General features: G+C 37.7%; 1 protein-coding gene across 16 annotated transcripts in view; it reads left to right on the plus strand.

Moving 5' to 3' along the window:
* Positions 1–18,860, plus strand: part of kcnma1a (potassium large conductance calcium-activated channel, subfamily M, alpha member 1a) — a gene marked incomplete at its 3' end in the record, with an annotated part of 181,367 nt that overhangs the window by 64,031 nt on the left and 98,476 nt on the right. The window lies entirely within an intron of this gene.

Genomic DNA, 18,860 nt, shown 5'->3' on the forward strand with positions numbered 1-18,860 from the left:
ACACACACACACACACACACACACACACACACTCTCTCTCTCTCTCATGCTAATGTCAAATAGGAGACAACAGACTGGATTATCTGACATTTAACCCCTTCTTTTTATCTTAATGTTTTGGGAATCAATCATTAGTGTTTACTCACAAAATGGGGGGCTTTGGTGTTTAGTCCTGCTTAATTTCTCATATGGAGACGGTAACTCTCATAAACTATCCATCTTTCAGATGTCTATTTGTGCAAAAGTTCATCCTCCTGTTAAAATGTCTGTTATCTTAGAGTAGGTGGACACAAGGCTGAGCTTTAATTTGACTTTTATAACCCCTATGTTTCAAGAGACTGTTAAGTAAATCCGACAGCGTGCCCTTTATTGTTTATTCTGTGGTTATTCAAGACCACTTAGCTAATTGCAATGTTTTAGGTTTTCCATGTGCAAAGAAACCATGGCTATTAGATAATTAAAACAAGCCTCTCAGACTCTCGGTTAAAGAAAAATAATGATTTTTCATATTCAAAATGCTATTTATGCTTGGCCAGGATATCCAGGGCCATGAATTGTAATGCCGGTTGGTATTGTCTATTAAATGTATCCCTAGATTCTATGGATTCAGTGCAATTGACCCATGAATATGGTTACTGTGCAAGTATCCTGTAGGCGTTGTATTGAAGCGGACATGATTTGATGGTTAAAAGGCCATTTTAATTATTATTAATTCAATAAGTCAAGTAACCCTCAAGTAATGGCTATTTTGGATGGTATTTCTCTAGGCATCAAGCTCAAATTTGACGTTAGCGCTGTGATAATCATAGCATGGTAGTATTTCTGTTCTATATTTAAAGTTGACTTAAAAATGAAGATTCTTTCATGAATTAATCAAGCTCATGTTGTTCCAAACCAACCTTCTTTTTTTATTTCTTTTTTTGTAGAATGCTGAATATGTTTTAACCCTCTGGGGTCGACAAACGTTTTGGTGGATTTTATTTCACATAGCAGCAAAATCGACTTAAAGGGGTCATATAATGCCATTTTTGTACAAGCTAATATGATTCTTTAGGGTCTAAATTAAAAGTTTGTAATATACTTTAATTAAAAATTCTCATTAGTATTGTAAGAAAACACAAATTTTACCTGGTCAAAAACAGCTCTGTTTTCAGCACGCCGTTTAAGTGCATGTGTCTTTAAATGATAATGAGCTTTGCTCACCCCGCCCCTCTGTTCTGTGTGTACACCGTAACACAATAACACAATAACCATAACGCGTTGTTCATTATAAACGTGGGATTATGAATTATATTGAGAACGTCGTATATAGAAAACATGCCGTAATGTACCCTGAGTGTAAACAGCCGCATTCATCGTGAAGCGTGCAGCAAGTGATTTGCAAAGATTGATATAAATATTAATATAAAGGTTAATAAAACGTTACACTCACTTCTTCTTCTGGAGGTGCAGCAGGAACACGAATAGATGGTACCGATCCTTTTTTCAGGAGCAGCTTCTTAGCAAAACCAGCTTTATATTGACCTCGTTTGCAAAGCAGTCTGGTGTGTGAAATGATTCGCGCAAACATGAAAGCATTGACGTTGATCGTGGGGAATATTCCCTTCAAAAACAAACTCAGCCACTGCGTCTTCAGTGGTTCGGATTTAGGAACATCAAAATGACTGCTGTGTTCCTTATTACACCCAAGAACAGAACACCACAATCGCTTAGACGCCATTCTGCTCATAGACAGTGCTCCAGCGTATCAACAATGACTATGATTGACAGCTCGCTCGCCAACACACATTTCAGGACAATCAACTTGTAAAAGTGCATGTACTATTATATGACCCCTTTAAAATACTCCATCATTATGGTCATACAGATAAAAGAAATACATCATTCGAAACTGTGGGTCTACTTTTAGTTGTGTCCACTTACGATCAAAACAAAACATTGTGCTTTTGTAAAATATAGAAAACAAACAGGATGTGCTTTCTGCCTTTCTTCTCTGAACTTTTTTCTGGAGCGCGTCACTAAAATGAAACAAAACTCAGCGAATACTTGTCACACTGACACAAGCAATATATTTATAGAAACATTTAAGTGTCTACTTTTAAATGATCTAATTCAAAACGAAAAGAATGTTGATGAATGAAAAGAATGTTGATTCTACTTTTTTCCAAACAACTAGTTTATACTGTTATGCTCCAAAAAGCACCATGAAAGTACTATATTCAAATTCTAATAACTTCTGAAGTTTCCATCCATCGTTTGTTGATTGGATTTTGAGATGTGGGTGTTGCGCTCAAAAGTGGAGGCAGATAAGCGTGAGCATGCAGGGGCAGAGCATTTGCAGCTAGAAAATAGGGAGAATTTTAATTTCATGCTGACTTTAAGCAAAATTCATTTAAAAGAAAGAAAGAGAGGCCGAAAAACTTTGAAGTCAAGTAAATGATGACAAGATTAAATTTTGAGTGAGCTATCCCTTTAAGCTCATGTTTACACATGTGGGAATGTAATATTTTGTATAGAGACAGAGAGATGTATCTCTATTTTATTTTTCTGTTTCTTACTAAAGGGCTAGGGTCCCTTTTCAGACAATGCAATTTGCAAGACCTGTTTTCTGTTTTGCTGTCAGAGGCGAAGAACTGGAAACAACGGTCTACTTGCCTAACACCCACATACTATATAAAGATCGAGAGACTATCTTGGCTTCTTCTTTTCTTCTTCCACTCTGTTCTCTCTACGGATCGACAATAAAGACCATTGAGAGTCTCCACCTCAGTCTTTAGTCTCTTCCTTTGAACTGGTCCAACATTCCTGGCATCACGAACAGGATCCAAAACAAGAAGAAACTTAAATGTCTTAACTGTTACTGGTCCATGTGTTCAGCCAGAATATCTGTGATATGTCACAATGATGTAATTTATCCTCTGATTAACAGGTGATGTGGAAAGAAGTGCAGTGTTGAGTGAGTGCCTTTACTATTGTGTGAGTGTGAGTGCATGAGATGATAAATGGATGAGGCTGACTCACAGACTGCTTACTGACGCAGAAGGGTCTGAGCTCAACATGAACTCATCAATCCATAGAGACAGAAAGATGCCAGGAAGCTCATAGACAGGCATCTAGAACTGGAAAATTACCATCAGTCCTCTAGCATTCTGTTTTGTTTTATCCTTAATAAATTCGATTTAGATGTCAGCCTTTCATATTTATTTTGTCTCAGGTGACGACTCGGGCCATGCTCTCTCTTTTTTCAAGTTACTATTTGTAGTGAGTTAACCTTAAATTTCAGCCTGCTTGCAAGCATTTTCATAGTGCTTTTTTGTGTTATATTCTCTGATACATATTGTCTGGTGTTGTAATGTCTGCTGCTTTTTTCAGGCTGTCAGAATGCCATACAGAATCTAGGCCTGCAGAATTCCCCTGAAGGCTCTGTAGATTTCTGTAGAATCTGGAATGCTGGTCATTCACAAAGTTCTACACATCTCTCTTACCTCTATTTATTAAATGCTCTAGCTAGTTACGGACTGATTTAAGCTATGCTCAGGTCTATTTCACAAATTTTACCATGTTTAAAGGTTGTATCAGTGATTTCAGGCCCCAATTTTTTTTTATCACATTCATCTAATCTTTCCTAACGATCCGCTAGCTGCCCGCCCCATAAGCATGCCGTCAAAAAAACGCGTCTCTGTAGGCAGCCTAGGCTCTGAGATCTGCACACAAAAACAATTGGTTTCACCAACCACTCAAAACCAAAACAAATAGTGTTCCAGCCAATCACCGACAGGGGGATGCCCCATGCTTATGGGGCGGGCAGCTAGCGGATCGTTAGGAAAGATTAGATGAATGTGATAAAAAAAAATTGGGGCCTGAAATCACTTATACAATCTTTAAATCGATTCTATGCATAGAAAGTGCTGAAAAAGTCCCCAGATTCTGTCTGGGCTGCTCATAGTTTATGCTTCCTGCTCTCTTTAAGAAAGTGGACCAGCAAAAACTAATTCATTTAAATTCTATGAAGGGATTATATATCAGCTGTCAGTGTGAATGTACCAAACACACTCTCACACACACATAGGTGCCTCTTCACCGGCAGACTTTGCTAGATTAAGGCAGGTTGAGTCAGAGGCAGTGGGTGGAAGATTTCAGTTCTTTTCAGACTTATAGAAGTAAGATTTCAGGCTCAAGTTCCTGCACTGAATGCATAAAGATATATAGTTTGTGACTACATTTCTTAGTCAGACCTTTTTTTGTAATATTTGCTGCTTTTATGTTATACTTCTATTTTTTTTGTGTGGTACCCCTAAAGTTTATATTCATACCAGGTCCAATACCAATTTTCAGCTAAATATTCATGATTTTAAAATCCCAGTGTAAACCCCTTTACACTGAGACCGAACGTTTGCGTTAAGTTTTGTTTGCGTACCAAAAGAAAAAAAGGACCAAGATCTACACATTTTTTTTGCTCCGAATTAGAGGGAAAATCTGCAGAATTCTGCATACACTTAAATAATTGCTAGTAAATTTCACAAATAATTACAAACACATTTAAATTGAAAAGTCTTTCTTTTGTACAACATTTTTGTTTTATTTACCACTTTTTATTTAAAAATATTTTTTGTACTGTATGTTCAATATGATATTTTAAATAGGTTTGAGAATACAGCACTCTTTGGTTGCTGAAAGCAATATTGAAAAAGCCAAAAGATTTAGTAAAAAATTCTGCCAAGCTTTTTGTGGAATTCTGCATGTGTGTGTCTGGATACAAGGTTCTGGATTGTGTGTCTGAAACCACATTCCAGGTGGACGTCACACTTTGATCTTCTTACCCTGTAGTCTAAGATTCGCTCAGAATATGCTGTTGTCATCAGTGTCACATTTACACACTTAATTGCTTATCAGTATAGACCGCAGCATTTGGAACGTGCTAGCTTTGCTTAAGATCCGTTTACTTATGATAAGATTCTGTTTCTAGATTAGCAGAGATTGGACAGGGCTGCTCGTCACCTTCCACCACCACAAATTTTCCATGATGTCATAAGTCAGTCAGTGCAATGCAAAGATCTACATTCAAATGAAACAAATATGATGGGGAGGAGGAGTAGGATTCATTGTTCACTAGATGGGATTATTATGATCGACTTCAATATGAAACAGCATTGAAATATATACTTGCTCAGTTCACCTCCCAGAACGCCCTGGAGTGCATCTAATTCACTGCCTGATTGGCATTTCAATCTGTTAACACACTTCAGCAGGTTATAACCCCACCAGATCACCACAGAGGATTTGTTTCAGTGGAAATCACTCAAGTCTTTCATTGCTTTACCAGAGTTTCTGTTTGAGATCATTTAGAGCAGATCTATGCTTCAGACCAGTGACTCTGGAATATGTTTATGAAGAGGTTGTTGAGTTTACTGAGTAACCTGGGGTAGGGAACTCAGTATGCCAATAATACCAGTATTTTTGGACCAAGACAATACAGAAATGTGCAAATCTGCGTGTTTGAGATAGCAAAGACTGATTCTGCCAGTGGAACTTTTAACTCTGTAAACCCTGACATGAAAAATCCACTTTTGTCTCCTTAAATCCTCGTTTTTTGGAGTCGACAGCTTATAAAACGTATTTCTGGGTTTTTTAGCTTGTTTGCTGTACACCTTGTCACATAGCAGCTTTTAGACATGGTTTTGTTTTTAGTTATAAGTCAGAAATGACAAGGAGACAGCTTCTCGCAATGAAAGTCAATGTAGACGGTTGGATTGTTTCCCCCCCCCCGTGGTGGGCATGGCCTAAATGCGCTCTGTCTCTATACCGGCACATGGACAATTCAAGAGCTAGAGAGCTGTTTGGATGATGTGAAATCTTTTGAAGTATAAACAATTCTTACAAGCTTATTTGCAGTGCATTTTAGAAACATGTTTCCATGCAATATATTTGTGGTAATGATAGCGTCATGGTAGGAATATGGGCTGCCAACCAGAAAGCATCCAGTTCAGTTACACGAAGGGAACAATTATCATTGAGCCCTTGAGCAAGGCACTTAACCTGAGGCCTATCTTTACAATTTAGTGTACTGTAAGTAAAAACTGCTCGAAAGAAACTAGGTAGCTGACTAATGCAACTACAAAATAAAAAGGGGCATAAATTCATGGATGCATTCAAAACTCAATTAATTACAGATCAAACACTGCTGTGGAAAAGTAAAAACTCTTATGTGGCCTCTTTCTAGCTGATGCTGGGAAAGTGAAAACCGGTGTTTTGCCTTTGGCAGTTGAGGTGGGCAGCTTTACTGGAGTGGGTGAGGAAGAGTGCGTACTATATGTGCCTGGAGCGAAAAATTAATATTTCTCTTTCTTTTTTTCTTTATTATACATAGTATATTAAAGTGAGAGCTCTGCCATTAAAAAAAAAAAAAAAAGTTGAGAAGAAAAAGCTGTCATGATGATTCAAACAATATTCTGAATCACATTGCACACAAAGCATGTGGCATTGGAAGAAGATAACACTGTGTTTATATTGAATGGTTCAGATATGATTGAGAGTGTGTGTGTGTGTGATCAGACTTTCAGTGATGAGCTGGAGATGCATCCATTCTTCTGGCTTTGGCTGCTTGTTTTTGAAAAGGAAGACGTAGGTAGACAAATGCTTACCAAGTGTCAGGGTCGGTTTACCTCACTTTATACACTGACAGTTTGGTTGGCCTTGAGAGTGAGTCAGTTGCATGCTAAAACAGTTCTTCAAACTGTCTTGTTTAAAGATCTCATCCTTTAGGATGACGTACGAATGGCTATGGAAATAAATATTAGCTAACTACATACTAAACAATGTGCTTTAAAGGGCACCTATTATGCAAAATTCACTTTTACATGGTGTTTGAACATAAATGTGTGTTGGCAGTGTGTGAGCAAAACCACCCTAGAATGATAAAAATCCACCCAGTGTTTTTTTTACAATCTCAATAAATCATAAGCACTGTCTCACAATGAGCTGTTCTAAGATTCGGTGCAATGTGACGTAGAATTGCGCAAGCCCCACCGACGTGGTTTGATTGACACTGTGGTAACCCCACCCTCGGTGATCTGCACACCATCACCATTGTTTCAACGACAGCCGGTAATGTCTCCTATGAAATGTACGTGTTCTGTTGTGGGATGTAAGAATGGATATAGTAGTCTTCAGAGCCACTGAAAACGCAGCGGATGGATTTTATTTATGAAGAAAAGGCACCACTTAAACTTCCTAAATACGTTTATGTTTGTGAGAATCATTTTCTGACTGACTGTTTAGTGAACGAGGGTCAAAGTTAAACCTCAAGTGTGGATCGTTGCCTACTGTTCGCGATCCAACGTCACCTCCAGAAGAAGTAAGTGTATTTTATGATTTTTGAGCAAATAGTCATTTCAATCGATGTCAGCCAGTTCAACAACAAATGCGTCTAAAGCTATTTATTGCCGTCATCATTGGATGTCTCAACAAACAACGTCAGACAGTTTTGTCACGTATCATTTTTTGCAGCAATTACAAATGTAAATAAATGAATACATGCTCTATCTCCATAGACAGTATATAAACATCTATCTCCCTGCAGCATATGTTTTCTGGTTCTGTAGCCATCTTCTCACATTTGCCACATAAGCACCTGTACAACAAGTAATGTCAACATGACGCAACAGCACCCCTCGCATAAATATAATTTCGTTTGTACTTGAAAAAAAAAAGTGTTTGTACTTAGCAAACGTTATCACAGTATTTGTGTGTATGTAGTTTCAAAAAATTGCGCGAACGTTATCACAATTTGTGTGTGTGTGTGTGTGTGTGTTGCACATCCATAATTGCAAAGGGGACGCGATTAAAACTTTGTAAGTACATAAATGTATCAAATATCCATTCCGAGACGTCTTGGTCCATTCTCATTTCGCGTTTCTTCTGCCGGAGTCTCTTCATCATCTGGTTCCAGCAGGGCGGGGATATGCAGCTCATTTACATTTAAGGTGGTACACACCAAAACAGCTCTTTTTAAAACAGGCCCCAAAAATGACATTTTCAAATGGTTATAATAAATTAACTGTGAGGTATTTTGTGCTAAAACTTAACAAATACATTCTGGGGACACCCAAGACCAATATTACTTTTTGTAAAAAGGGGCATAATAGGTGCCCTTTAAATTATACTGTATACCTTACACTTTAAAAAAATATATGATGTAAAACAAAACACAATATTCAACCATAAATGTTTTAAATTATTGTAAAATTTTGGTGTCACATGACCTCATTGTGGTGGACTTTTATTTATTTAATTTGTGGAACTATGTAGGCCTATTACCTCTTTGAAATAATGAAAATGAAATAATAAGCCAAAAAGGCTATGTTTGCTGTTTTGTTCTTTTCGTGTGCTATCAGTTATATCACTAATCTGTTTTTGGATGCCAAAGTCCTGCTTAAAATATCAGTATATTTTTGTTTGTATATTTCCATTTGACGTTGGCATGTGAAGGAGTGGTCCATCTTTCATCACTTGGTAGATCTGTGTTTTGATTGTCAGCCGCTGAAGTCTGTCTCAATGGCAGATTGTATTCTCAGATATAGTGATATGTGCACTAGGGGAGGATTACAGTCATAACTTTACTGTTGCATCTCAGAGTAAACAGAGGCTGGAGACAGATGTGGAGATTGCTCACTCTGATGGCTTTTGTTGGATTGATTCTTTAGACAGCACCCTGCTCCCTGCGTTAAATTGTCAATCTCGGTTAGTTTTCCCATAGGAAGTAACTGTAGATGCAAGGCCCTGCGATATGATTGTGTGTAACACTTTTGTGCCTCTTGCTCCCCCCCGTAAAAGTCTTGTCTGTAATATTAGAATCGTAAAAGCCCATCGTCACCTGGGGTTTTACCTCGGTGCTCGGTCTGAATCATTTTTTTTATTTTTTTTTTATTTGGTTTCATTATTTAATATTTAACTCAATGAGCAGAATATTATCAGAATGAAACTGACTCATCCATTTCTCCAAACAAATCAGCTGGTTTGCTTCAACATTAAATCCCTGAAAACAAATCATTACACTTTTGTGTGAAAATCTCAAATGACGTGTAAGGTATGTGTTAGCTTTAATTAAATAAAACTGCAGTGTGGTACGAGCTGTGGGTTATTAATAATGAAATTTCAACTGCAAGCTTTGGTCTGCCTGCCACTCTTCTGCTGTGAGGAAGGAACAGTGGTAATGATTTAGCCCCGTTTTCTCAGCTACACTGCTGACACACACAATTCACAGGCTGTAAACTGTATTTATCCACCATACTCTGTGCTGTGTGCAAATAATATTTAGTCACAGCTGTAGGGGGGGTTTATGTGTGCGGCACACCTGTCATTAATCAGGAGGAGAACACAGGAAACCTGGAATTAGGTAAAGAAGGGTGTCACTGTTCTGTCTCTCCAGACACATCATTTCTCATTTCCTAGATGAAGAGGGACAAGAAACACCGCCTTCTGCTTTGCAGGGGTTGAGGAGCTTTACTAAACAGCATTAAAATGGTTAAAGGTCACAGGCAATTAGTTTTAATTGCACATTTAGCACAGTTACCTTTGGCCGGGTCATTCATACTGTAGCCAGACTTGACTTCATAAAGGTCTCTGTCTGAATGACATGTAATGATTTTTCTAAATTAATTAATTTAAATTGTAGAGATTTGTCACCTTCTCATAGCACTGCCATGACAGCTTTGTTCAATAAATAGAAATACACTATATTAATTACATGCACTGTAAAAAAAAAAAAAAAAAAATTCAAACTTGTAAATAAAACAGATTATTGAGGTACATTTTACAAGAAAGTATTATTTTATTTTTTTTCACTTCAGAATTTCATGTTTAATTCAATGCATTACTTTCCTTTTTTTGTAATTATTTATGAAATGTACCTGCAAGTGAAAATTGTTTCTACGCCAGATTTTTTTTCCAGTGTAACTGCTCAGAAATGTTTAAAATAACACTTAATTTCTACTAGCCTGGTTAAAACCAGACCATTCTCAGTAGTAACTGAGTTATGGTCTGGCAAAGCTTCATTAATAACTCATTTCCAAAGGGGCGTCACCAACGGACGTCACTCAAATGCCGCATTGGATAGACCTAAAACCAATCAGAGCGATCGTCTTCGTGTAAAGCCGTATGCTGCCTCCCAATTCGCCTAAGTTACACTACGCCATAAAAGTATGTACTCTTTTAGTGAAGAAAAGGTATTTACTTTTGAATGTGTAGCAAAAAAGTAGGCAAGCTTTGGGACATACTACTTCGTCATCTTTATCGGACGGATCTGTCGCGTGCATCCTGTCACGTAAACTGCCCTGTCAATCATCTTGTCACAGTTAAAATCCTCTATTAAATCTAATTTAATTTCCTACCGTTTCGGAGAGAAATGTAGTAGCACGTTCATCTGCCAGTGGGTCTTTCATGGAGACTGTCCTCATGTGTTTGCAATTTGAATATAATTATGCATTTAAAAGTTGGTGCGCTTCACCAACGGACTTCGCTTAAATGCCTCTGGGCGCAATTGGATAGACCTAAAACCAATCAGAGCGATCGTCATCGTGTAAAGCCCGCCCCAACGTTTCTGATTGGTGCCGCGATTTCGACGGATTAGAAACGGGCTTGAATGAGCTCTTTGCCAGACTACTTGCAGAGCAAATCTAAATTTGCCGGAAGTTGTCTGGGTTTTCCCAGGCTAAATTTCTACATTTACTCTTCCAGTTCACTCCTATGCAAAACATGCTGCGAACTAAAAATGTTACACTAATTTAGTTTCAGTTAATGCAACAAAAGTGAATGGATTGGAGTTAAACAAGTGGAATGAACACAGTAAAATTTAGTTGTGATAAAATGTTCAACAATAGTGTTGCTTTAGCTCATTTTAGTTAAGTAAATTGAAATAGTTTTTCCCAGTGTGTTGTGTAGGACAGGTTTATCTGACTTCGATTATGCCACAGTTAAAAACCAGCATGGAAAATGAGCTGGCATGGAAGATGAGGCGAGTCAGCCTGCAAAACAAGATATGGACACATTAATTGGCACATATTTATTGCTGCAATATAGAAAAATATGACCAGTTTGATTTATGTAATTATTATTCATGCATAATAAGAATGATTTCCTCTAATAATGCCCATGACAACAGCATGACTGGCACCCAGTATTAACAGCTGTGGCCAACAGAAGATCCTTCTGTACATCACTCACTCATTATAATAGGCAAAAAAAAAAACTGGCTGTCAGTAATTATTAAGGCTCTGTTGAAGTTCATGATAATGCCTCATAATTACAATGATAATTTTTTGTTGTTGTTGTTGAATTCCTAAACTTAAAGTAAATGTGGCTAAACTCTTGTCACACACTGTTAAAAAATAAAGGTTCCAAAAGGAACAGTGATGCCATAAAATAACCCTTTTATTCTTGCACACCTTGTCTACACCGGATGTGACCGTTGAACGATGCAAATTAATTTGTCCTTCGTATGAGACGTACGAGTACGAGTGCTTGACGTATGTCATAAATAGAATGAAGCATCAGTTTACTGTCAGGGTTTACCCGAAGAGACCCGTAAATGTGCTACATGGAACAAACCCGGACCCGTGCAGAACCGAGAAATGACATAAATATACTACCCGCAACCGACACGGACCCGTCTATTATTTGAAAGCTGGACCTGAACCCAGCCGGGAAGACACAGACCCGACTGAACCCGATCGGGACATATTCCACAGCAAATTGCTATTAACAAGTCAATAAACAAGTTGTGAAAATAAAACCTCTTGTCTTACCTAATGTTAGTAACCTTCTCCATTGTACCTGACTGTAATGCACACCATCCTCCTTGCCAAGAGTTATTCCATCCTCCATCCATGTTATTCCTCTCTTGGCGATTGAAAGAGCATGCTTAATCCACTCATTATTCCAACTTCAAAAGTCCACTTGTTGTCACGGTGACGGATGACAAATGTGATTTTTATTTTATTTATTTTTTTTATCTCGAGTCAATTCAAACTTTGACTGTTTGACCTCAACTAAAATAATTATTGCTGTAATATAAATGTATAAATATATTGCTGTAAAAATAATTTGAGCGTCATAAAAAAAACATTGATGCGAGATTTTGTTGCTAATTTGAAATATGTTATTTAAATGTGAGTGTGCAAGGCTGCAAGCAGTTTTTGAGAGTTAAAGTTTGTTTGCATTTACTGTTGCTCACAGTAGAAACAGGAAAACTCATGATCACCGTGTGCTTGCATTATCTCCGCCTGCTCTGCTTCTGATGGCTGGGGTTGGTCGTGTTTCTTCTTTACCTTATTTCCCAGCTCACATTTTTCTAATCCTGATTTTACAAGTTGCAAGTTACAAAACACACTCACAGCGCTGACTGACTCTGGTCACGACCGGGTGTTCTCCGATCGACTCGGATATTACACACAATGTCAAACAGACCCGGGACCCGAAGTAATAAATTGGGACCCGACCTGGACCCGGCTGGCCATTTAAAATATAGACCTGAACCTGTACAGGTCCTCGGGTCTTGGGTCCTCCATGTAGTCCTCTACTTAAGATATCTTGGGACATGTTGAACCTCAAGCTCTAAGGGTTTGGCTCTGAGACTAAGTAAAGAGCTTTCATGGAGAATGAACACAAGGAACATGAAGTCATTTTATTGCCCTTCCTTCTGGATGTGGAGTAAGTGAGCAGTGGTCTGGATGCTGAGTGTGGATGTTCATGCTGAATGTTGAGTGTAGAATCAGCACGCTAGGCTATGCATGATTCAGAATTCAGTAAGCGCTAATGACAGTTGACACAGTGACTCAATCTCCCAGCAGTGAATACACTACAGCACTCATATCTTACAAACTCACACACTCTCTCTGGCGTTGGATACACAATTTACCTTTAAATGAGCCATCTTCTGGGTTATTTATAGCTCACATTTGCAGCTGTTGCATAGGCATCAGTGTGTTTACATTAATTTTGAGGATTATGACTTTTTTATTTTTTATTATTAAAACATTGTAGGTGTGTATCCAAGACAAATCATTTTTTTCTGGATATTGACATTATATTGACATATATATATATATATATGTCAATATAATGTCAATATCCAGAAAAAAATGATTTGTCTTGGATACACACCTACAATGTTTTAATAATAAAAAAAAAAAAAAGTAGTGTAGTGTATATATATATAGTGTAGTATAATCACTATTTTCTGTGTAATCTGATTGAGATTTGGGATGTCCTGTTATCATATCAGTGTCATAGAGAGAAATTCCACACATGAGGTGGTCATTTTAGATAGGAAGTGACAGTTAATGTGATGATATTCTCTGTAGCATTGCATAGGCCAGAGTGTCCATTAATGTGTGTGTGTGTGTGTGTGTTTATGGGATCTTACCCTAGGCTGCGGCAGGAATAGCTCTGACATGGTGACAGAAGGCCAGAGAAACATGGCTACTGCCGCTCGCAAATCTCAGCAGGGAAATGTCACACGTTTCCTCCCTGATTTCAACACACATGAACGCACAAATACGTACAGAGCTCGACGCTGAGAAGCGAAACAGCCCTTTACAAATGAATCACTTTCTGACATCCTGAATTAAAGTAGTCTGCTAACTCCACACTCGAAGAAAAGTCCATAAAAATAGGGTCAGTATACTTTGTTAGTATATAGGGATGCTAATGATTAATCGACGTGAAAGACGAGTCACGATATATGAGAGCTCAAAGTACAAAAACAAGCTAAAATGCCATGGTTACGATTACGGTTTTATGTCGCATTTGCTTTTGTTAACACTATCTGGTTAGGTTTAGGGTTTAGTGTAGATGTCCGTTATTTTGAAACTTGATGAGGCATTAATCTTTTAGCGCCACTCAGAACTGCAGTGATGCGTACAAACTCTGACGTAGTAAAACGTTTGCCGTATTCACGTTCATCTGTTCCGGAAAAAAAACTAAACATGCTTTTACCGCCACTCACTGACTTTTCACTTTGAAACTATCGTGAAACGTGCACGACGCAACGTATTTTGCGTTTTGCAAAAATGTTGCCACAGGTAAATTTTTCGAATGAGCCTGGGCTGTGTAAATGTATTAGTGTCTTCAAGCCATGCTGAGGATTTGGTAGGTTAGCTGTTTATTTTTAAACATAATTAACCAAGGTTCCAAAAAACCCTACAAACAAGTGATTTTACTAAACATAAGAACTATGTACTCCTCCAGCGACATTTCAGCTGTGTGCTCACTCTGTGTGTTTGGGCTCGTTCAAGACCACCTGCTCTAAATAAAGATCTACTATGGTAGGGCTGTAATCTCCCAGTCGATTAGTCGATTATTTGGTCGATACGTTCTGGCTCGACCAAAATTCTGATTGGTCGATTTTTTTTGTCGCGTTCATTTAATCAGTTTTGCCGCGTTCATTTCATCAGGTGGAAAGCACTAATTGCTAATGGGGGTGTTTTCAGAGCACCGCTGTTTCACAGGTAACAGTCTGTCTTCAGAACCATCCCCCTTGTTTTCACTTCTTTTGGATTAGCCCAACCCACTGGAGAAGAGAGACAGATTGAAGAAAGTAGGCTACTAGAAGGTTTGCTGAATATTATTACTTGATCTGGTTTGTTTAATAAATATTATGTTTTTATTAAAGTGGACGTGCCTTTTGTGTTTAAGAGTAAAAGCTTTAAGTTAATAGTCTATTCGTGTATCAGCCGCGAAGCTGAGCTCCTATGTTCGTGAGCTGCACAGAGCGGCTGCACAGAGCGGCTGAAATGATAGTGTATGTCAGTTATTATAATACATATGACAAAAACAATTGTCTAAATTATGTTACATATTCCTCAAAAGTTCTTGTCATGATATCACTAGTTGACAACATAGTACTATTTTCGGAAATCATAGGCTATGATATTGCGCAGGTGCACGTGATGCAACGCTGTCAGAGCCGACAGACTCGTGTGTCAGACTCATTTCAGTGCAAAATAATTACGTCAAAAGCGATTTAATTCTGCAAATAGCCTACTAGTTTTTTATGTTTATTTATAATTCATTTAGGCGGACAACAAGGCGCACAGTGCACAGCTAATTAATTTAAAGTTTTGTCTTTTCCTAACGTCATTTTTAGTCGATTTTTAGTCGAAAATTTCAGGACTTTAGTCGACCAAGATTTTCTTTGGTTGATTACAGCCCTATACTATGGTTTACTAATGTTTTGCGAAGTTACAAACAAAAATGTGGCACAAAAGTATCATGTGTATACTGTTTACATGTTCGTAGGCAGCACTTTTTCACACAAATACTTGGTATTGGTTGGTCTCTAACTGAAACTTGTGTTTTAGGATGAAAGGAAATGTACGTAAAGTTAACGGTTAATGTCCTACCTGATAAAAGTACTTTTTCAGTTTTTCTACTGATTTATTTATTTATTTATTGCAGTGTATGCTAAGGTTTCTCAGTTCTAATATTGCTATTGCTTTTTTTCTTTTTTTTCTTAGTCTGTAGTCGTTAATCATTCAATTGGCCAAACAGATAGCACACAGATGTGCCTCGCTGTTTAGTAACTTATAGTATTTTTTAATAATTGTAATGTAGTCATTTTAGATATTTTCAATGACTAAATTACAGTGTCACAAACTATATTCCAAAAGAAACTGTATTGTTTGTCTGCCCAAATGTGTTAATTTATTCAAAAATGCAATTAATAATTTAATAATATACATTTAATTTTTGGGGTTGAATATTACCGAAATTAATACTTTCATTCAGCAATAATGCATTAAATTGATCGAAATTGTCAGTAAATGCTTTTACATTGTTACAAAAAATCTATTTTCAATCTAATTCATTCAATCATGTGACACTGAAGATTGGAGTAATGATGCTGAAAATCCAGCTTTGCATCACAGGAATAAATTACATTTTAAAATATATTATAATAAAAAAAACCTTATAATTGTAATATTTCATAATCATAATAATATAATAATATTACAGTATTTTTGATCAAATAAATGCAGCCTTGGTGAACAAAAAAGCTTACAGTATTTCATGTATTTGTCAATGACCCATGTTTTAAACCTTTATGTTTCCTGCCTATGGCAAGCATCATTGTGAATCAAGCTGTGGCTTGCTGTGAGAGATAATATATATATATATATATATATATATATATATATATACACACACAGTATATGTGTATACCAGAGCAATTAGCCCTAGAAGCCTTGGCAATGATAAAGCACAGCTCGCGTCATCTTTCTTGGAGATGTACATGCTTGATCTCACGTCCTTGTGAGGCAGCGGGTGACCTGTTTGGCTGCTCCACAGGGAGCCAGTCTGAATTCTGGTCACATACTTTTACATCCTCCCACCTCTGAGCTGGACCAATCACATCAGCGCTCGTTCTTTCTCACTGATGACGGGGGCTTGTGAAGCACCTCTTTAATATTCCATGGCTTTGAAGTCAGTCAAGGTCACCAAAACAACACTGCGCTTCATCTTTGTGACAAGGTGCCTCATCCTATCAACTGCAGGTCGGCGGTGTCCTCTTTCAGAGATCATCTCAGTTTGACACATCATTTTCCTACATGTCAACCTGTCTGTGCTCTCTTCAATATCTGCCGTCAGCCCACATTTTAGATAAGCTCAATACTGGGACATCTGACGGCTGCTTGTTTCTCATCTGTCTGGATGGTTCAAATAATTTAAACCGTTATCGAAGGAAAAATAAGGGTCCAGGGTCTGTTTAGAAGCTCATTTTGCAATAAATTGAGCATGTCAGAGATCCGAAGATTGTTTTTGGTGCTGAGGCTTATGGAGAATCTGACGCTGTAGATCAGATAACTAAATCAGCAGCATCCCAAGCATGTCACAATAGAGCTATGGATCTGATGATGATCACTGGCCTGTAATTTGTGCCGTCTCAAAATGACACGCCGGACGCCACATGGAAAATGGCATGTGGCTTATTTGGACTCGATTCTTGTTTTCATGTGCATAAGGCCATTAATCCTGAAGGATGTTGGCCATGTTAAGTGCGGGCAGCAGTGCAGTGAGAACCAAATGCTGGGAATTCTCCACGCCATGGACCTGGGCCACCGTTGGATGCCCAGATGTTCCCCTTGAACTGCTCTCGATTCATCTGTTGTTTCTGTCCTCGCTATAAATCAACTGTCTCTGCGATAAAGTTGGTCTGTCCCACCCGACTTGGAGTGTTAATTGTACAGGGGGCATTTACACCTCTAGTTTCAGGACGTCGATGAAGCCACTTGTATTTATTGCATCTGTCAGGCCAAGGCTGTCAGTGGATGGATGCTTTATTTACAGCAACGTTTTTGCAGTTTCTCAGAAATGTAGCTGCCAAATGAGCGGTATTGACTAAGATTTTGCTGAAGGTGTTAGCCATTGACTTTGGCTTTGAGTGCTGTGTGCAGGATGTATTGTTAGTGATGATCTGCAAATGACTGTAGGCTTTAGTTTTTGGAAACCAAGAAAAAAAAAAAATCAATATGAAAAACCAGTCACAGGAAATTTGGTGCCAAAGGATTCATGTGTTGTGTTGTGTTATGCCTTATGGTGCAAGACTTTAGTTTTTTCAATTTAAGTTTGAACCTCTGAGTATAAATAATAAAGAAAAATGTTTTCAATGGCCCTTTTATGAAGTTTACCTTTTATGAATTTGATTAACTTTATATTTACATTTATCATTTAAACATTTCTTAATTTTAATTTATTTTTCTAAAAAAAAAATTTTGAGTAGGCAAGATTTATTATTTTAAAGGCCCACTGAAGTGCCTTGTTACGCGCAGCTTTGTATGATGCATTGACGTAATTTCCACTGAAACAGGAAATATATGAAGAAAAGAAACATAAAATTCATAAAAGGTAAACTTCATAAAAGGGCCATTGAAAACATTTTATACATATATATATGAAGAAAAAGAAACAGATGGTAGACAGTGCGTTACATTACAACGTGTGTACTCTGATTGGTTTATAACGTTCAACCTGTCGTAACTGATGCTACCTAAGCGACCAATCAAAAGTCAATCTAGCAATGTCTAGGTTATGGGCTCATTTCCCAGCCAAAAGTTATGCTAATAGGTTTCTTTGGAAAAAGCATCTCTTTAATGCGTACATATAATGAATGCATGATGGGAATATGACTGTGTGGTGTTCTGTACACTAATAATAGCATTTTGCAACATTACAGAATAATACATTTTGTCACAGTGTACAGTTGTTCACAGGTCCTAAATCTGGAGGATGCAGCTGAGTGGTGGATATGGAAATAGAATAAGAGAGACGAATGTGTCTACTTGAATGAAATGAGAGAGCTGACGTGGATGTGGTCCTCTCAGTGTGTCTGTGCTTTGGGCACTGAGGGTTATGAGGGTCTGACTTCAGAAGGCCTTTCTCATCAGTACAATGTCCTGTCCATAGTGCTAACTCACCACTAGACAGATAATGACAGCAGCCCCTCTGCTGAGCTTCAAGAGGTCGTGATGATGCTGTTTGCCTGAATGAGACTTTATAAGGGTTTTGGCCCTTATGTTTCTTTTTATGTGGGGACAGATGGGATACATGTTAAAGAACAACTCTGGGCTTAATTAAATCGAAGGATTTGCACTGTCTGACAATTTGATTTGCAGATTTGCCGTTTGACATCAAGTAACAACCCAGCACAGTGCCAAAATTAGTATTTATTAGAGGTCGACCGATACGGGTTTTTCAGTTGTAATGTTCTGTATCCCCAAATTGTTTTAGTGATATAACAGATTTTAAGGACATACCGTGCTTTTTTTTCTTAAAATATGATTTTTCACATTTGAATGTAAACAAAG

Source organism: Rutilus rutilus (genome assembly GCF_951802725.1).
Source record: "Rutilus rutilus genome assembly, chromosome: 20".
NCBI classification, from domain to species: Eukaryota; Metazoa; Chordata; class Actinopteri; order Cypriniformes; family Leuciscidae; genus Rutilus; species Rutilus rutilus.